This window comes from Pyrus communis, chromosome 15, assembly GCF_041283825.1.
Source record: "Pyrus communis isolate YQ-2024b chromosome 15, ASM4128382v1, whole genome shotgun sequence".
Lineage (NCBI taxonomy): Eukaryota > Viridiplantae > Streptophyta > Magnoliopsida > Rosales > Rosaceae > Pyrus > Pyrus communis.
The window spans coordinates 13,601,332-13,623,614 of record NC_142579.1 but is presented as its reverse complement, the minus strand read 5'-3'; the positions used below and the strand labels follow the sequence as shown (position 1 = coordinate 13,623,614).

Genomic DNA, 22,283 nt, shown 5'->3' with positions numbered 1-22,283 from the left:
TCTGCTTGTTTAGCTCGCTTGTTCACTTGGGTTGCTTGTTTGCATGTTTGCTAGAATTGCTTGCTTGAATTGTTCGCTTGAATCGCTCGCTTGTCTTGTTCGCTGAACATAACTTGTGATGTCATACTTGCCTAGCGGAGCTTGTCTTGTCATGTCCACCTAACAGAGCTTGCATCCGCATCTGCTTGTTGGCAACCTCATGTCGTGTACCTCTATGTTTTGTCTACAAATTTAGTGTCCCTAGCATTACCTTTATGATTTAATCTTAGTCGTCTTGCTTTGCCACATCGGCTTACCGTCCCGTAGGTTTGTCAATGACATTTATAAATTAGCAACTAGGGGTAGGTTCAAAAAACCGAAACCCAAAAAAAAGGGATTGAATACCGAACCGAAATTGAAAATCGAAAAAAAGAAAACCAAACCAAAAAATGAAAAACCGAACTGAACTGAAGTTTATTGGTTTGGTTTCGGGTTTGGAGGTTTGGAAACCGAATTGAACCGAACCAAACCGAATGTCTTTTGCACTTTATGAATGTATGCCCATGATGTTTCTTTTGTGAAACTTTGTTGCCAAGTTTGAAACTAAGCCTAGGGCTTTTTCAAGGAGCATACTTGGTTCAATTACGGAGGATATTCCATTGGTTATAGAGGAAAATTTTAGAAGGCTTTGGAACTTGCTAGAGCTTCTCTATGTGTTTGCTTTTTGAATGGATACGATGATCATTTTTCTTTGTAATTGAGATTGTTGATAGAATGTACAACTACCTTCCCACTTTCCCCATTTTCTTATTATTAGTCTACCAATGTAAGCCTCTTTTCTAAATTCCATATTAAAAAAGATCAAATTTTATAAAATAAAATAAAAAACCAAACAATACTAAAACCGAACCAAACAAAACCAAGCCGAAAAAATCGAACCAAAAAAACCGAAAGAAAATCAAATCGAAATTACTGAAGTTTCGGTTCAGTTTCAATTTTGGCAAAAAACCGAACCGAATGAAATTGAACCCACCCCTATTAGCAACAGGTGTTGTGCAGTGCTGCTAATCTCCTGCTTCATCTCACACCAACGCACTTCAAATTTCATACAATGCAAACCAACCCCCTAATTGTACGAAAATTTATTTCATAATTTTATTTTTCGTTCTACACATGTGTATTTATTTATGTTGTTTGATCTTTATTTTATTTAATTCCATTCGAAAAATTCTAATCCACACATGAAAAATAAATAATTTGCACAAGGGAGAAAAAGAGTGAAGAAATCAGTTCCAATTTCTTTTGTCATGACAAAAAACCCTTGCAATTTTATGAATATGGTGCCTTATGTTTGAAGATACTTGGAGTATTAATATTTAGATTTTGGTCAAATTCCAGCTTTGGTTTCTAAACTAAAAATGTATGAGTATTAGCCTACGAACTCACAATAATATAGAGCAATAATCCTTTTGAGTAACAACGTTAGAACTTTCTTCCAAATAAAGAGGTTCATGTCCCTTCTCAACGCCCTCCTCCATCTCTCTTTCGTTCGTTCTTCTCCTTCTTTCCTTCATTCTCCCATATATTTTCCTTCTACATATAACTAAAAATGAAATAGTTACCAAACGAGCCCTAATTCTTTTCGATTTTTCCCCTTCTCTGTTTGCTCAACCATACATGTCAACTATGGTACTAATACTACCCATATGCGCGTGGTCCATCTGATTTTCTAAACCAGACACCCAAATTTGGGTGCCAACTATCATGACCATTTTTGTATGGTTGCAAATTAGGTTGCTGTCATAGAATAACCATTGTATTCAACGCCAATAAGGCAGAAAAGAAACAACATAACCCCAACCAAAATTATCGACTCTATGACATGAGTTCTGTTTTACAAATTGCACCGGATGTCTAAGCAACATAATCTTCTACAAGTTCAGAATTATGAACAAAAACACGACGGAAGAAAAAGGGGAAGAATACTCCTCAATAGTCTTCTGCACTTGAAGCAACACCTGTTAATCAAATAGAGACGAGCAGCAGGTGGATTGTCTTTTAAACCTCGCCACCTTGAGCATGCCTTCCATCAATAAATCGGGTGCTTAGCCTTCATGCATTTACTTTTACTCTCTTCATCAGCTCTACAAATTCCGTAAAGCTGCAGTTCAAAGTTTCCTTTCCTCAGTATTGGTTTCTTAAAGTCATACAGTAAGTATATACCATTGTCATAAAGAAATGAAATAAGGTATGTAGGCTTAGAAAATTAGCCCGTAAAAAGCCGCAGGGAAAAAATTGACATGCTATGAACTCTAACTTCCCCTTGCAGCTAGTTATTAAATTCAGCATTAGCTAGGAAAAGTGCATATTTCTAGAAAGGTTTTGAAAGAAAGAACCGCAAGTACCTTCCATAGTTGTTAATTGTAAAATAGAAATTTATTTATCAGTCATTAGAAACATTTACCATAATCTGAATCACGTGGTCCAGGGGATGCTTCAGGGTGGTACTGAAGAGACATGATGTTTATTGCAGGATAGACAAGACCAGCACAGCTTCCATCATTAAGATTGACATGAGTTACTTCTACACCTTCCGGAAGTGATGCAGGGTCGACTGCATAATTGTGATTCTGGCACAAGAAAATGTAGAGATAAAAGTTTAATTCATAGATGTGCTTTACCTTAACTTGCCTAGAAACAGAGCAGAAGAGGGTCAGGGGTGCAGAATCTAGCACAACATGTTAAAGCCCTATCCCGTCGGCATGCTTACTTTAGGATGCCAGTTTATGCCAGTTTAGTGCTTCAAAATTTATTTCATATGGCATAGTTTCAAGCATTGCTGCATTATTTTTAAAACAGACTTATATGTTTTAGTTACCTGAGCGCTTATCTCAACATGTCCAGTACCAAGGTTGCGGACTGGATGATTTCCTCCATGGTGACCAAACTTCATTTTAAAAGTTTTACCACCTAATGCCTGGCCAAGCAATTGATGACCCATGCAAATTCCAAAAACAGGAACCTTTCCAAGTATCTCCTTGACTGTTTCAACAGCATAAGGAACTGCAGATGGGTCTCCAGGGCCATTGCTAAAAATAACCCCATCTGGTTTCCTCGTAAGGGTCTCTGATGCAGAGTATGTTGATGGCACAACAGTAATTTTACAGCCGTGGGAAGCCAAGCGCCTAAGTATGTTATGTTTGATTCCAAAATCATATGCAATAACCTTCAATACCCGTAGAAAAAGAATTAATATGACTGAACTACCTCATGCCAACGGCAAAACAATACCGTAGTAATTCAAAATTCAAACAGAACTTAATGTTAACTTACATGAAAAGCCTCTCCATCTCTTTCTTTGTAGTTAAATTCCCACTCTGAATTTGTTTTATCAACCCATTCATAAGGGGCCTTGCATGTGACACCAGTTATCAAATCAACCCCTACAAAATTATATTCAAGCATGGACTTTTACATGTGCAGTACTTACAAACTTCTTTAACTAACTGCATGAGATTCTTACCAACAATATCCCATGAATGAGACATTTCCAAAAGTTCCTCTCTTCTTTTGACTCTTCTGTGCTCAAAACACCAATAAGGCTTCCATCTTGCCTTAATCTGTGGGTGATAGCACGCGTGTCAACATCATCTGTTGTATAATCAGTCAGCATCGAAAGCAAAAGTTAGAAGTTACACAGAAAAAGCATATTACACAAATTAACATGATTCAAAATCTCAGAGCCTTCAAATTTAATCTCATGGTTGAACTTACAAACTCCCATGATATTCCTCTCCGCTAAATAATCACCAAGAGTTTCTGCACATCTCCAATTTGAAGTACTGCAAAACATCCAAAACAATTAACAAAACCAATTGATTGAAATAACTGAGCACAGCTCATTCAGCAAAATTACAAAGGAAGCGTACCTGATACTTAAACTTCTGATCACTAGACCACCAAGGAAGCATTGCTTTGATTCTTCGTCAGCTGATAGGAACCCATCAATATGAGAATTCAACGAAGCCAAGTCAACGTAATTTTTAACATGAAAAAAAATCCACCTACCAAAATTTACACCGGTATTTCCTATATGTGGGTTCGTCATCAGCACAAACTGACCAGCATAACTAGGGTCTGTAAGAATTTCTTGATACCTGCATAAAAATATAGAATGGCCATATATCAGACTTCAATTCATGTATGATCATGCCGAACTTATCAACTCTATAGACTTTGATATCCAACCAAAGATGTGGTGACCACTTCCATTCATGCAAGCACTGATTTTCGTCACCCAAAGTCTGATTATTTTTAGAGAAATTTTATTTGGACCCAACCTTTTTATCTCTACACCCAACTAACAAATTTTCTTGACTAAACTTTCAAATTTGCCCTTAAATAAATAAGAATGAGAAAATAAATATTAAAGGTTTTATATTGACACCCACATCACCACCACCACTACACCTTCATTTTCTCCAGTGAACCCAATACAAGCATTGCGACCATTGATGCTCTTGTTTTCTCTCCCTTGGATCTCACTACTTGGAAAAGATTTCTCAAAATAAAAAAACTACTCGGAAAAGAAAAAAAGTCGGTGTGGAACTGGAGAGGATCTCTTTCCTTGGCATTCCCACTTTTCATGAGAATAATAGTATTAATTTCCTTTCCGTAAATCAATATGTGAAGAAAAAGGGCTTATGCATATGATGTGGAGGGGATTTCATAACCCAAGGTCCTTATGTCGATTGAAATAAAAAACGGGCTTTTGCAACTTAAGTTTGCTTTAAGATTCACACTAGGACTCCTACACCACTTGTTCTCCACTCTTGATTTGTCGATTTTAGCGTTGCTGGCGTTTGAGTTCGGTTCGTCAGAAATAATAGAGGCCTGCAGTGGTGATCGTAGGGTTTGGGTTTAGAGACACAAAGAAAACTTCAATGTTTATTATTTAAGGGAAATTTTGGAAGTTCAGAGAAGAGAAAATATTAGTTGGGTGTAGAGATAGAAAAGTTGGGTCCAAATAAAATTTCCCTTATTTTTATACCCTTGGGGTTACCTCAAGTGATGAGGGAGGCTACATGGGTTAGAATTAAGACGGCAAGGGCTTGACTCCCTCCAATGTAACAAAAAAAATACAATTATTATCTTTAGATTCAGATGGGAGAGAGACATAAGATGCATACAACATTTCATATCATTGGCCAGATTGTACTCAGATTCATAATAGCTCAAACATTATCTGACTGACTCACGTAGTCATCCGACTAATAGACAGCATGCATAGAAGCATATACATCGCAAACCTAGAAGAACATTCACAACTGTGTAAAGTGTATGTGGATGTACTTAATTTGGATAAGAACAAGCAACTATGGTTTTCAGGCATAACAAAACCCTCCTTTCCCTTAATAACAAGGGTGGTGGGTGAGTTACAGGATCATTTCTTAGTAGGTGCATGTAGTTCACCAAGCAGGAGTAAGAACCAAGGTAATGACATCCAGGTATGATGACATGAAGAATCAACTATTCTGTGAAATAAAAAAATGCCATGACGTGTGAACCAACCTCTCCATATTCCTAAAACCTAGGGAACAAAAATATTTTTTTTCTTTACTACGATACCCAGAAATCCCTCAAACTTGGTCCCACACTCAGATTCAAATTAGGCCCTCATGCCAAACCCTACAATCTTTGAGACGCAGAAAACTCTAGCAAATATTTACATAAGCACCGTGAGGATAATGACTCAAATTCCATACCTTTTGTTTTAGTAATGAATGAACCAAATCAGGAAAAGGAAAGGATACCATAACAAGTGGGCAATTTCTGAAATAACTTGAGAATATGATAGCTTTCGGAGAGGCTAGCAAACGGTTGGTAAGTGAATTTAATGCTCAAGTTGAATAAGAGGACCCTTGTTTTGGAAGCTAAAAGGTTGTGTAGCAGCTAAAAACCACGAAGAGAAAAGAAAAGTAACCAATTGACATTTTAAGATAAATTGCTGGGAAATGCACCATTTATAAGTCATCTCACCCGATCAAGGATGTATTGAAAACAACTTCACCAACTTGAGTTCCTGAAGCACCGAATGACTTAGCCCTCCAGATTGAACCATCTTCAAGCACAAGTCTAGCATCCGAAGTCTTCCATGGTGTTTCTGCCAAACCTAAATCATAGAAGTAAAACCAAATGACGAGATCAAAAACTAAGTGACTAGCATGCACAGATTCTGTTGTGGAACACTTATGGTATAACTTTGGGGAGGGGACGGTTCAGTCTTATAGATGAAAAGCATTGCCGCATGAAAAAACCTGTATTAGTAAGGAATTAGAAAGCATAGTGATGAGGCAATTTCATATTATATGTTTTATCCTATTCTTAGTATGTTTTGGTTATTAGTTTGGTGAGATTTTGATACTTTGATTTATATTTTTAATGTAGACATGTGGCTTCCTCTTGAGAAAAAGGTGATCAAACAGATGAATTTTGGAGTGATTCCAATTGGAGGATGTTCGGGAGTCTATCAGATAGTTCGTGTCAAAGTTTCAGATTTTTTCTACCACGCGGGACGCTAATAAACTTGAAATTTCTATATAAATGTTTAAAATTATAATTACCAATTGGAGAAAAAGGGTTTAGATATTTGTGTCCAATACATATAATGCCTAAATTTTTAGGTTTTAATTAATTGTCTACTCATCTAAAACATGTAGGCTGAACAAAAGAAGAGTAATTTCATATCTAAATAACTAACCTGTGGATTGTTTAAACAAATAAATCCACCATTTCTGCTTGTCTTTCAATATAATTACTGTCAGTAAATTAAACATGATTAAGGAAAATAAATAAATACTAATTCACACTTTAGGAAAACTGGTACAATGAGATACAACAATTCAATCAATGAGGGCAATGAAAGAGAGGCAGCAGTACCTGGGACAGAGTTTGATGTGGCGGAGGAGCATCTGAGAGTGAAAACCCTAAGATTTCAAGGATTTGGAGACTTTGGAACAGACAAAGTCGACGGGTTTATTAGAGCTAAGTTGACAGCGGTTGTGGCCATTAGAAACTCTTCTCTTCTCTCTCTTTCTCTCTGCTACTGCTGCGGCGGCGGCGTTTCAGAGAGAAGTTATTGTTTCGACGGAGGAGTCGGAAAAATTGGGCCAGAAATAAGAAGTTTCAGAGAGCCAGAAGATTGTACGAGGTTATATGTCCAGGCGGCGAAAAGCAGGACGAATGCTCATGAACGCACTGCTTTTTTCGGGGGATTTCTCAAATATTCAAATTTGCCTAATAACTTCTTTGTTTGTCCAAATTTACTCCCTGAAACTTTTTTTTTTTTTGTCACAAATTGATCCATCAAACTTTCAAAGGTGTGTTTCGCAAGAGGACAGATTTGAAAACTTCAATATTTGGGTTTTAGCTTTAATGGATTCGGAATGAAATGGGTCTGTCTTACAATTTTTTTTTTCTTTTAACAAACAATATTATCTATAGAGGGAGGTTGGACCACCAATGATATGGTTCATGACACACCCTAACCGAGATTAGGGCATGCTGGCCGTCACTATGAAAGTGACGTAATCATGTGCACAGTGCGGAAACTAAGAAATAATAATAAAAGTACGAATAAAAACAAACCTATACACAAAGTAAATAACATACATGTGCAAGCGTAAGTGTGAGAAACAAAGTTCAGAGCACGGAAGACCTAGTGCAGTTAGGGAGAAACAACACTAAATAAACACACCCAAAGGTGGTCCTACACTGGTGATAATCTGTCAGATAAGCCGAGAAAATCCTCTGGGGAGCCACCAAAAGTGCTAGCCAAACTAGAACCTGGAGGGGCGCAAAATAGAAATCGTGAGTAGGCAAAAACAAAGCTTTTAAAAAAAAAATCATTTCATAAACAAAGTTCTAACCCCTCGGCGTAAAACCTGTATACTTCCCAGAAAAATAGAATATACATATATATATATATATATATATATATATATATATATATATATATAAAAGTCATGCTCAGACATATGCCATGCCAAATGCCTCGAAATAAAATGCAAGTACTAAGGTAATGCCAAACAACGCCATGTAATCTATTAGCCGGAGTCACCTAACGTGACCTGTATGGCTGAATCTAGAGCTCAAATCTCCAACTCACTAACTATACCTGCACACGAGTCGGAACCACCTAAAGTGGTATGTACGACAGGACTGGGTGTATAATAAGTACGCTCAAGTGATGCGATCACGTGAAGACTGGGCGAATAATCGCGGGTCACCTACGAGTTGGAACCACTTATAGTGGTCTGTACGACAGGACTGTGCACCTAACTTGGATCCAAGATGAGCGTGTGGTGCGGGAGGTGAACATCATGTGAAGGACTGTGCCCTACTCTCGGCGGGAGCACTAACACTGGGGGTGCAAGTTATGAGCTCTCTATGCATCTCAAATCACTACTGAACATAAACATAAACCATAACTCACCTGGCACTTACATGTGCGTCCGCAGCACCAACACACATATTTATATGCAACTAAGTATGTAGAAGGGTCGTAACCCCCTTGCCTTGAGTGACATAAGTATATAGGTATATACGAAAAACCAAAAGCCCACTCACTGATATGTAGAAGGGTCGTAACCCCCTTACCTCGAGTGACCGTGCTCGTCCTCGGGATAGGTCTCATCTATATGCGAAACAACTATAAAAACGTAAATTTTAAAGCACATAACCAACATTACGAAATAACTTCTCATACAATGCTCAAATGGGGTGTATGAATACACCAACGTGATCTACTCAACCTCACGAACATCCCAATATTTTTAAAATAATTTTCCGACGCCGCACGTGCCCCCACGCGCTGGCCAAGGCACGGCCACATGCGCCGCCCACGCGCAGGCACGTGCTTGGCACACTAACGGTGTCAGTTAACGCCGTCAAGAATATTCCGTTAAATCTAACTGATTCCGTTAACGCCGTTAGGAATATTCCGTCCAAACTGAGGGAATATTCCGTCATCTTCTCCGGCCAACCTCCGGCGCCGTCGCCGGCACTAGAAAACCGGGAAATTTTCTAAACTTGATATCTCCTTCGTTTTTCAACCAAATTTCACAAAATTGGTACCAAAATGAAGCTTACAACAAGAGGAACAAATCCTTACCACTTTCAAGCACTAAAACCAACGGAATCTTGCTGGGGAAACACTACCAACTCCGGCCAAACCTACAACTCACTATCCCGACATCCAAAACCTTCAAACGAACCACCCCGAGCCTCCTAAGAACTTCACCAAGCTTCCTACAAGCTTGAAATTCCCAAAAACATAAGAATTAACGTGTGCATGAATAGTGACCAAAATCGGGGATCTCAAGTTTGACGTGAAAACGAAGGTATCCTTACCTGAAATGGGTATGGTTGAACTCCTAAAAACCTAACGAGCACAAATATGTAGTTTGTTTCCTCGATCCGTGACGATTTCAAGGGGGAGAGAGAGTCTCGGGACAGGGCAGAGAGAGAGAGGAAATGAGTGTGGGTATGTGTGTGGTCCAAAATCAACCAATCAAAACCCAAAAACGATCACACAACGAAACAAACATACTAGGGGCAAAACCGTCATTTCACCCCTATGGTACGAAAAGTCCGGAACGGGTTGTCACAGTTCAAATTCCTCACCTTTACTATAATGATATATTTTACACTAACATATCGTTTATTTAGTGACCCTTTAATTAACGAGTCAGTTTTGTCCACATTTTTTTTTAAACAAATGATATTATCTACAGAGAGAGGTTGGACCAGCAATGATATGGTTCAAATTTCCCACGTTTAGTATAACGATATATTTTACACTAACAGATCGTTTATTTAGTGACCCTTTAATTAACGAGTCAGTTTAGTTTCACTCATGAGTATCCATTTCAACCCATTGAGAACATAAGAGCAGTTCCACCCTTAAAGACTTTGCGCCAGCACCCAGCGCATTTATCCACTCAAGTGAACAGTAATAGGCCAAAGCATCTCCACCCCTAAAAAAATGCGCCGGCACCCAACCCATTTAAAATATTTTATATATTTTTAAAAAGAATAAATAAAAAAATAGTTTTATTTTCGAATAAGATTTTTAACCAATTTCAGATAAAATTTCAAATAAACTTAAAAAAAATACACACTAAAATAAAATTACATACTCATAAAAAAAAATTAAAAAAAAACACACTAAAATAAAATTACATAAACTCATCAAATAAACTAAAAAAAAAAAAACACACTAAAATAAAATTACATAAACTCATCAAATACACTTTATTCTTCAACCACAAGCTTATTTTAATTATCTTCACCTTCTTGCAATCCCCACTGGTGCTCAATCAAGTCATTCTGGTAGGTTATGTGCCAGTATGGCTCTTGCACATTAGTGTACCGCTGAACGATCAATTCATTGTAACGTCCATCCTGTTCCAACGGCTCGTGTTGCACGGGATCTTCGGTCCAGTCATGAGCACAGTAGATACGTGTTCTTGAGTTGTTCATTGGATTCGGCTCATATTCATCGACGGCATCATAATCATAATCATCTTCCACAATCATGTTGTGGAGAATAATACATGTCATCATGATGGATCGAAGAACCTCGACATCAAACATTCTAGCAGCAGACTTGACAATCGCCCAACAAGCTTGCAGGATACCAAAACAATGCTCCACATCCTTCCTAGACCCCTCTTGACATTTTGCGAAGTGTTTTTCTTTTTCAGTCTATGGATGTGGCACTGTTTTGACAAACGTAGACCACCTTGGGTAAATGTCGTCTGCAAGGTAGTATTCTCTGTCGTATTTAGTGCCATTAACCCAATATGTGCATCTCGGCAATTTTCCTTGCAACAGATCGTCGAACACTGGAGATTGAGCAAGGACATTTAGGTCATTCTAAGCTCCTGGAACACCCAAATCCATGTATCAAATGAAGCCACCGCTTCCAAAATGATACTTTTGACTCATTTTCTGTCGGCATAAGCTCCTTGCCATGCACTTGGACAGTTTTTCCAAGTCCACTACATGCAGTCAATGCTTCCAATCATTCCAGGGAAGCCTCGCATCTCACCCTTCCTCGGAAGCCTTCACATGTCCCTTAGCGTGGGTATCCGGAGGTACTCATTGTTGTACAGGGCTTTAATTGCAGAGCAAAACCGCATCAGGGACTCCATAACAGTTGTTTTTCCCATCCTCGCGATCTCATCCACTTGATCTGCAGATGCTCCATATGCAAGCATTCGCAAAGAAGTCGTAAAGAAAACCTAGAACACGAAAAACATCCTCTTTTTGCACAAAACATGGATCATGGTTGCAAATAGCACTCATGATTTTGTTAAACAAACTTCGTTGCATTCTAAAACAACGTCTAAAAACATGATCAGGGAATACGCTGTTGGGAATAAAATAATCTTCCAAAAGATCTTTACCTCGTATTTCCCTTTTTCTATCGAAGTTTGCGGCACGTCTGGGTTTGGCTATCTGACCCACAACTTCCATGACACGGCGGGAATGTGAGGTCATCTGCCTTCTATGGTCATCATCCAAGTCCTCATCCATTTCGAAAGCCTCATATCCACCTCCACCTTCCTCGAGATTGATCAATTCTTCTTGTTGTGCCAACAATCTTTTTGTTGCTCCACAAATTGTTTATGCACTCTCCTTGAAGAAGACATTGTAAAAAAACTTAAGATTTGAAAACAATGAAGATGGACGTAGGGATGTATGGCGTATATGGACAAAAAAAATTAAGGATGAGCTTTTTGGTATTTTTTTCACACAAAATGTATATGAAAGGGTTTGGTAGAAAGTGTAGAAAATATTGAAACGTGGTGTAAGGAGGAAGATGAGGGTTAGGTATTTATAGAAAAAAAAATAACTTTTTAAAAAATTTTCTGTATTTTTTAATAATTTTTCTATAATTTTTCACAATTTTTAATAAATTTTAATATAATTAATTAATCTGGACCATTGGATTTGAAAAATATTCAAATCCAAGAGCCAAGGCGCTGCCAAGTGGCTAACGTTCATAATTCTGACTGTTGGGCCTTTTTTTTATTTAATTTTTTTTTTTTTAGTGAAAAAAACGCGGACCGTTGATCTGTGATCGGACGGTCCATTTTAAAAGTCAACTTTAAATTATTTTTTTTACGGTTGGAAATCCAACAACCTTCAAAAACTAGCCGTTGGAAATCCAACGGCATTGAGAGGGCCACGTCGCCTCCTTCCGGGTGAAGCACAAGTGGTTTGACAGAAGGCCCCGTCGCCTGCACCCTTGTCCCCTACTCGCGCCCACTCGCGAGTGAGCTACACGCACTAAGCAAATAGCTCGACTCCTTGGTCAGTCAATTTTGGGTTGGCCCAGAGACCAGGTTGGGCTAGGTGCCAGGTAAGTTGCTGGGCTGGAGTGAATTGACAGGGTGTCAACCTGGTTTTTTGACTCGATGCTGGGCTATTCCACCTCCGATGGAACTGCTCTAACTATTTTAATAGTTAGACATATTCCTCTCTAATAAGTTATATCAAACTTATTCCTACAATCCTTGTCACTAACTTTTTAATCTTAAGAAAAACAAATAATTTTTCTTTAGTGCACGATCACAAGATTATAGTTGAATCTTTTCGCCTTTCGTTGTCCCTTTTAAGTTAAACTTTAAGTTTGATTCTAGCCAAAAAAAAAAAAAAATTAAATAAAAAAAATCTTAACGAGTGATACAAGTTGAGCAGTGTGAACAGACTCGAGTTTTAATTTTTATACTCGTGACCTACGAGTTGACAAAAGGCAGCCCGTTAAGATAACTGATAACTGATAACATGAACACAACAAACACAATTTGTTTATCAGGTATAATATTCACAGTTGTGTTAATATTAATCTAACAAAGTTGCAATTTGACTGAGCTCTAAGGTGAGACAGACTGGAGCAAGGCACACCTGCGCATTATTTTAGAAAATGGAAAGGTTGAGATTCAACTATAGTTTATTTAGTTAAATCTCAACCGCTCACTCGTGACAAAAAATAAATGGGAACGAAATTCCAAAACAAACAAAAAGGTAGTTGGACATAGAGAAGATATATGAAACCCCACCCTTAATATTAAGTGTAATTTCACAAATTTTAAATAAAAATAATGAAATTAACTTTCTGTCCCTAACCTAACCCAATCCGGATCCTTTGTTTTTGGATTCCCTCTCTAGTTCTCCTCATTTCCCTGTCTGCCATGTGGCAGACCCTCACATTATCTCTCCTTCTTTCTCTTCTCCTCGAGCACTCACCCTCTCACTCTCGGATCTCTCTCACTATCACAGAACCCTCTCTCTCTCCTCGATTGCACCCAACCACCCACACACCTAAGTTGACAAACGAACAGTGATGACGATGTCATCATCACCACTGGTGTCAACCTTTTTCTTCCCTCATCTCTGTGAAGCACGGGACACCCAGAGTCCACCCAAAACTCTTTCGGTGAGCCGTGGTGTTCGAGCTCGAAGTCCGACCATTTCACGACGAATTGAAGGTGAGAAACCCTCCCTTTTGTCTTTGTTGTCATTTGAATTGGTAGATCATATGTTAAATCATCAAATCGCTGTTGTTCGAAGCTCGGGAGGCTCCGCCTTCGTTCTCGACGAAAACCGGGTCGATCAACCCACAACTGGAGCCCAAGCCCTTTAGCCTGGACCTTTGGGTCGGGCTTTCAAACCCAAGCCCATTAAAAACCCAAAGCCCTTTAAGCCTCAATCCAACCTATTGAACCGGTCTGACCCGAACCCTAAGCCCGGTTGACCCGGACCCGTTGACTTTGATCAACGCTGACCGTTAACTTTGACCGTTGTTAGTTGATTGGTCAACGTTGACTTTTTATTGACTTTTTTAGGTTTCGGTCGGGACCCCTCCCAGGCTAATTTCGACGTCCTGGATCCGTTTTTGATGTCCGTTTTCCAAAATTCAATCGTTTGAGTATAATTTTATTAATTGGACCATTTATGTGCTTAGGTGCATTTATTAGCGACCATTCTATCATTCCTATTTCGTATGGCTCTTCAACGACGGAGTATCGATGAGTGGACCCTTCTAAAATGCATGTTTTAATAGTAGAAATGCATACATGAAAAGCATGATTTAATGGTTACGTTTTATGAAACGTTTTACGAGTAACTTAGGTTGCATATCATGCTTTACTAAGAATATTTTGGAATACCATTCTTTATCGAACTTATTTTATTTGTAGTATATATGATGGATGACTATATACTATTTATGAACATGTTTTTACACTTCTTTGTAGTATATATGATGGATGACAATATGTTATGAAGATGTTTTTGAGATATATGTATTTATGTTGGAAATAGTATGTTCAATGTTTTTGTGCTTATCTAGTGGTCACTGTTCTGCCTACGGGCGAAGATACTTGTATATTGGCTTCGAGCCGGGAGATATAGTTATTGGCCTCGTGTCGAGAGATATAGTTATTGGCTTCGGTCCGGGAGATATAGTTGTTAGCTTTAGGCCAGGAGATATTAGTACTACGGGCTGCTATGATACCATTGCTTAGCACATTATTTATGGCATACTAGGGTTTTCAGAAAATCTATTACATATTATGCTATTGAGTTTTCATAAAACTTTGGGGGTTAGTATGTTGATAACTGTTTTAATATTATATATATACCAACTTGGTCCACATATGTTTGTTTTACACCCCTCAGGACATAGGAACAAGGCTTACGATCCGAGCTACGAGGCATTCCCCTACCAGCGATATCATGCCATCATCTCTGCTTTGACATCATTGTAATGGCACATTTTGTTGTATTCTGAATTAGATGTATGCTCTGAACATGTCATGCACTATCACTATCTTTATCATTGTTGGCAGTTGAATATTAGTATATTATTTTATGTAGTTCGAACGAAATTTATACGCATGTTTTACATGTTCTCAGCATATGCATTCATTAAATGGCTTGCGTCACCTTGGGTGTCGGCTAGCATGTAGCTATCCCGATGTCCTCCGAACATCGGGATCGGGGCATGTCAGATTGGTATCAAAGCATACTTAGGACTTCATTCTTCCATTTGGCAATCATAAGCTTTCTTATAACCATAATCTTTTGTCTTTCTAAATCTTGTTTGCCTTTTATCAAAATTATGGACCATCCTGGTGGGAATGTACCTTGACGACCTCGTTCTGGTTTAATGGGATGAATTTAGCAGTTGACCTCCGCTTTACAGAATGTTTTTCCTGGTAGTAGCAGGCCGAGTCGTACATATATAGAGATTGCTCGTAGCCACGGTGTTACGGAAATTAAGGTAGTTGGAGCTTGTAAGGAGGCTGAGGATTAGTTGGAAAAGATAGAGGATACCTTAAAGAGCATGAAATGTCCAGCATTTGAATGGGCGAATACTGTTGGTTACTTCCTTTAGGGGGACGCAAGGTTTTGGTGGAAGTCAGCGACGAGCTCTCGTCTATGTAATGCTTTGATGACTTGGGCCACATTCAGGAGACTCTTCAATGCACACTTTTTGAGCCCTTGTTATTAGCTGAGGAAGAGACATGAGTTCTTAGAGTCTCTCTAAGGCGATCTGAACATTACAGAGTTTGATAGCACTTTTCAATGCCTGTCCAGACACCATAAAAGAACTTATGGGAACCAGCAGGAAATGATGATTCAGCTACAAATTACTTTGAACCCGGACTATTGCAAGCTTCTGGCTCTACAGAGGCATAAATCCTACGAAGATATGATTGAAGTAGCTTTGAGGATCGATCAGTCGAGATGGGACAGACTTAACTAAGATTAGCCTCAGAGTCAGAACCAGCCTCGGAATCCGAACCAGAATCAACGGGGTCGTGGATTTCGATCCTACAGTATGAGGGAGCCTTATACTTCTTCTCATCCCTTCGACCTTAGACACTCTCAGTCTTTCAAGCGACAGGGTCAGGGTTTGGGATCGTCTAGTAAGGGCTCAGGTAGTAAGTCGATGAAGCGATCTTTCAGCCACTTTACTCCAGTAGTCGCGTCTTGGTTTGCGTCATCAAGGAGATTGCAAGGTGAATTATGCCACGTGTCACATGTGTGGTGGCACGAGGCACTATGTTCGTGATTACCCTTCGGCGCCCCATTAGAGAGTTATGTTTCTGGTTTGGGTTACAAGGGGAGCAGTAATCCGAGTAACCAAAGTTATGGCGAAACTCAGAGTACCCAGTTTTCTGCTTAATAGCCACAATATTCTGGAATTGCTTCGAGTAGTTGTGCTCAAGATAAAAGAGCGGGCCGTAACAATCATGCTCATAAGACTTATAGCGGCCGTAATAGTAGATCGGGACGTCAGGCTCATGGGCATATCAATGCCATGACTTATCAGAAGGCAGAGCAGGACCCTAGAGTTATTACTAGTATGTTACTGTTTGTGGTAATTGAGCTAGAGTTCTGATTGATTCGGGTGCCACTTATTCATTTATATCTCCACCATTTGCATGGGTTATTAATCTGCAACCTACATCGCTCGAATTTGATATGTTCATAAAAATGCCACCAAAGATCTTTTCTATGCACAGTGGGATTTTAAGGATTGCCTGGTTATTGTTGAAGGGGAAATTTTAGAGGCTAATTCCCTTCCAACTTGCGGAGCTTGATGTCATCTTGGGAATGGATTGGCTATCCAGGCACCATGCTTATGTTGGATGTAAGGAGAAATTTATGACATGTAATCAGCCTGGACGACCGTTGATCACATTTCAAGGTGAGTGGTGGATCCTTCCAAATAGTATCATTTATGTCATCCAGACAACTAAGTTATTACATAAGGGTTGTGTGGGATTCTTAACACACATAGTCAAGCGGGATGAACTTTCTTTGTGTCCTGAAGATATGACAGTGGTGAATGAATTCACCGATGTGTTTCCTAAGGATTTACTGGAGTTACCACCTGCGAGGGAAATCGAATTCACCATTTATGTACTTCTAGGTACTAACCTTATTTCCTTGGCACCGTACCGAATCGCAACAGCGAAGTTGAGAGAATTGAAGATTCAACTTCAAGAGCTCGTGGATAAAGGTTACATCCAACCCAACATATCTCCCTGGGGGGCTCCTGTATTGTTTGTCAGAAAGAAGGATGAGTCGATGAGACTTTGCATTAACTACAGGTAACTAAATCGGGTGACGGCTAAGAACTATTTTCCTTTACCTCGGATTTATGATCTGTTTGACCAGCTAAGAAGTGCTTAGGTGTTTTCTAAGATCGATCTTCGTTCAGGTTATCACCAACTACTGATTTGGAACGAAGATATACCGAAGACAGTTTTCCGCACTAAGTATGGACACTATGAGTTTTGTGTTATGCCTTTTGGACTAACCAATGCAACCGCTAATCTCATGGATTTGATGAACAAAGTTTTCAAACCGTATCTGGATCAGTTTATGATTGTGTTCATTGATGACATCCTGATCTACTCCCGGAGTAATACTGAGCACAAGAAACGCTTGAAATTGGTGTTAGAGAGGTTGAGAAAACATCAGCTATATGCAAAGTTTAGTAAATGTCTATTTTGGCTAAATCAGTTTCCTCGGGCATGTGGTTTCTACTGAGGGGAGCTTTTTAAAGTGGGGAGCTTTCTAGGGTTGGCTGGCTATTACCGACGTTTTGTGCAAGATTTCTCAGCAATCGCCTTGCATCTTACTAAGTTGACCCGAAAAGGGTCAAATTCAAGTGAGATGAGCATTGTGAATGGAGTTTTCAGGAGCTTAAGGAACGTCTTACTCATGCCCCCCTCGTCCTTGCTCTTCTGGATAATGGCGGTGAGTTTGAGATTTACAGTGATGCATTTTTGTCGGGATTGGGTTGTGTTCTGATACAGCATGGGAAAGTCCTCGCCTATGCTTTCAGGCAACTAAAAACTCATGAGAAAAACTACACCACTCATGATCTGGAGCTCGGAGCAGTGGTTTTTGCTCTAAAAATCTGGCGACATTACTTGTACGGTGAGAAATGCCACATCTTCGTTGATCACAAGAGTTTGAAATATGTCTTCACCCAGAAGGAGCTAAACTTAAGGCAGAGAAGGTGGATGAAACTCATTAGTGATTACAACTACACTATCAAGTATCGACCTGGATACGTTAATGTCATAGCGGATGCATATAGTCAGAAACCTTTTAGACAGCTTGCATCCCTTCGAGCTATCCATGTTCTGCTATTGTATTCTCTTTGAGAAACTGGTGTTATCATGACACCAGATCCACAGGGAGCCTTGCTAGCACACTTCCAAGTTAGACCTATTTTGGTGGATATGGTTAGCGAAGCTTAGGAGCTTGATCAACAGTGTGCGTCCAAAGAAATAAGTACTGGATGGGTTGAGACGAGATTTGAAGATCCGAAGAGATGAAGCCTCAATGATGGGAAATAGGCTATTTGTGCCCAAGGACAATGAGGCGTTGAAGAAGGAGATTCTTGATGAGGCTCACAAATCAGCATAACTTGTTTATATAGGGCAAAGGGCACGGTTGAATCCAAGGAGAAAAAGGATTAGGGTGTTTGAATGGATTATGACTCCTAAACTCAGATGGGAAGTATTTAGAATAGGATAAAGATTCTTATTGCAGCTAGAACTAAGATGAGATAATATTGGATAAGGTTATATAAGATAAGATAAGACTGGATAAGATGAGATAAGTTTGGATGAGATTAGATAAGATAATGTTCCTCTCCAACTAGGATTCCTCTTTCTTGTGTAATTCCTTGTCTTCCAAGCCTCAACTTTAATTTCTCCAGATTTTAGCACATGTCTAGCACCATTTAAACACCAAAAAAGTCCAGCCCATATGCTCTCCACGTATGTTATCCAATCCAAGTCCAAAACTGCTCCAAATTGCTCCATTTAGCCATTTATTGTCATCTTTACCAATTGGACCTACAATAATAAAAAAATAACTTAAATTACGATAATAAATGGAAATTAACTAAGTAAATACAAAGAAATAAGATAACAAAGTCACATAAATATGCTCCTATCAAATTCCCCCACACTTAGCTTTTGCTAGTCCTCGAGCAAAACAAAGAAAACAAAACAAAACCTAAACCTTCCAACAATTGCCTCAGGGATTTCCAATGAAACATGACTCATTAGAAATCATTACTTACATAGATTTTAGCCATCCTTACTCTTGAGCTTTTACTTAACCGCAGTAACCACTACCTTGCATTTAATCAATTAAAACAACATTTGAATGTAGTAACCTACCTTAGAAAATTCACTCAATTCCTCACCAGATATACTCTCTATTTTCACACAGATTTTCTAACTACACTCCCTATACTAAGTATATGTGAGAAGATTGATGTAAACATGTAAACTAGCACTCACATATGTTATAACAAAGAAGGCACTTTCTGAAATTATTAATACAAACATATATATGATCTCATGAACGGAATGCCACTACTTAAAAGCGAGAACCAGGGATTCCATATGCTCATAACAATTTCAAACTCCACATATTGAATAACATAACAATGAAGATAGAAGAATAAGGGTTATAACGGGGCTAAGGTATTGGCTAACAAACAAAGGTTAACGACAAACAAAGGTTCTTAAAGTGATAGTAAGCAAAGTAATGAAATCAACACTTAGAATTCAACTTTTGATTGCAGCACCCAACTTTAAACACAAAGGGGAGATTCATACAACTTTAGGGTTAGATTAACATTTTTAGACCCTTCTTCATCAACCAACACTTACGAACTCAGTCTCACTTTTTTTTCAACCTCTTTTTTTTCTTTTCTCAAATTTTTTTTTTCAATCTTCTTTTTTTTTTTTTTTGTTTCTTTTTCTTTTCTTTGAAACATACACACTACTTCATTGGATTCAAAAGAACAAATTCTTCCCCCACACTCTGCAAATCGTAAATCAAAAGGAATTGCCAATAAGTCATGCTTCACCATTCTTTAAGAACAAGGGTATGGATATTCGTATACTAGGCTAGGTAGGGATAATGCACGCTAACAATGAAAATAGGCAAAATAAGGCTCAACAGGGTTAAACCTACAATACATATGCAAGGGATAAGGCTTTTTGGCTCTGGTGGTAACTAAACAACTTCATCTTATTATTTGTTATGCAATCAATTTTATGCTTTGAAAAAAATGGGCATGAGTTCTAGTGTTTGGAAATAAAATGATGAAAAAGCATTCTAAGTAGCAACCAAGCAAAGAAATAATCAGATCATGCAACGACTTTAGAAAACAAGAATATCACAGATTAATAACTCTCCAAACAAAGAATATGCTCAAGTCTCATAGGGTTGTAGCGTTAGTTTGAGTTTCTTCCTTCAAACATGTTACAAATATTGATTTTTTTTCTTTGTGATTACATGTGAATTCCTAAATGACAACTACAACTAAGTATTAACCAAAGAGCATATCAAACTTCCACCCATGTTTGTAACTTTCTTTAACAGTCATGCAAGTAAAAACCAAATCCTTATCATTGTGTTGGAAGGTACCCTAAGACACAAACAAGCAACAAAAACAACTCTTTTTGGTATTTTCTCAAGCTTTTTTTTGATTTTTTTTTCAAAAGATTTTTTATGACACATAATTAACACTTTAAAACAGTGAATAACAATATTAGCAGTGATAGGTGGTGAAATTCAGAAATATGTCATGAAAAGCTATCTCTTTACCCCCTCCCCCATACTTAAACCAAACATTGCCTTCAATGTTTCAAAAATAAACTTAAACAAGAAAGCAATAAAAGATAACTAGCAAACAAGACAATCATAGAAAAGTAAAAACAATAAAGAGAAGGGTAAAAGAGAGCAAATCTGGTTGTAGGTGCTGGAGATTCCATCGTTTCTTGATTCGAATACATGGATTGCCTCCCACGAAGCGCTTGCTTTAACGTCTTCCAGCCGGACGATACCTCTATTTAAGCTACACTAGGATCAATAGCATGAAGGGGTACATCCTCCATAACATGCTCCTTAAAACTTCCATGCATTGGATTTATGAACGGAAAGGGATAGCGGTCCTTCCTGATTGTGGAGTCAATGTAAACTCTCCCACCAGCTTGGATTTGATTGGGCACCTGAACCAAAAAAGGTAACAACCTATTAGTTAAAATGGGAATTGGAATTGGAATATGTGGCTCACTAATGTATTGCGATTAGGCCTGGAAAACGGGTCGTGTCTATCGTGTTCGTGTCGTTTTTGTGTAACACCTGTTATCTTAACGGGTCCTTAACAGGTCGGGTCACTTTACCCACCCGACCCGTTAAGAAAAAAAAAAAATTTAAAAAAAATTGCACATACCACACATTGCCACATAAATATTACTTCAAAACATAAAACATTTATCGTTTAAGTACTATATCTACACTTGAAAATAAGAGCCTAATAAAAAAATAATACATACACTACTAATCTATTACATGTATTAAATGTGCAAGGATAAAGAGTTTTTGTTCTCAAAAGTTTACACCTCCATTTACAAAATCTTCAATTTACATCGATCATCATGAAATTGTATTGGAACTTTGGCTTGATCTATTGCCTTCAAGAGTTCTGTTGAAGATGTTTTCAGTAAGGTTTTCCACGTCAGAACTCTCTTCCGCATAAACTAAGTATAGAAAAACCAAACATTAAAAATCATTCAAATTATGAGAAGTTTACCAAAATAATAATACTATACCATATAAAAATATATTACCTCCTTTTCCAAATAGGCAATCTCGTGTGCACAACAAAGCTTGAACTGTTTTTGGTAACAATGAACTACGATACTGATCTAGTACTCTACCCCCAATACTAAATGCAGATTCTGATGCAACAGTTGAAATGGGAATTGTTAACACATCTCGTGCTAACTAAGAAAGTATCAGATAATGAAAACGCTCCATTTGCCACCAAAAAAGAAAATTGTTAAATTAATGTATATAATTATTAATATTATAGTTGATTCATACTTTTATTAAGTATATAACATTAGATTTTGTGATATCCACATCCACTAGTGTAAATATTTTAAATTGAAGATCAAATTCATTCTTTGTATTCATATAGGGTCAAGGAGTGTAGCTGTAAAAAATCATCAAAATCGGAGTTAAAATAACCGTTAAATCGTGATTTTTCGTTTATAACCGTTGAAAAATTTTGTCCCGTTACTTGATCCCTGAATGTTTGTTTTTTGCAATTTTTTGCTGATGTGATCTCGAAGCATATATAAATAAGTTGACAGTTTGGATCATTGAAATTAGTT

At 38.1% G+C, this 22,283-nt stretch overlaps 1 pseudogene across 1 annotated transcript; it reads right to left on the bottom strand.

The window, feature by feature from the left end:
- Positions 1 to 1,944: 1,944 nt before the first annotated feature.
- On the bottom strand, positions 1,945 to 7,189 carry LOC137716163 (carbamoyl phosphate synthase small chain, chloroplastic-like; annotated as a pseudogene). The gene is made up of 10 exons (XR_015956257.1): positions 6,919 to 7,189; positions 6,019 to 6,151; positions 4,048 to 4,136; positions 3,909 to 3,969; positions 3,754 to 3,821; positions 3,503 to 3,630; positions 3,313 to 3,422; positions 2,858 to 3,205; positions 2,444 to 2,609; positions 1,945 to 2,162 (listed from the first exon to the last, which is right to left on the bottom strand). The product of XR_015956257.1 is annotated as a carbamoyl phosphate synthase small chain, chloroplastic-like (transcript).
- Positions 7,190 to 22,283: the final 15,094 nt, after the last annotated feature.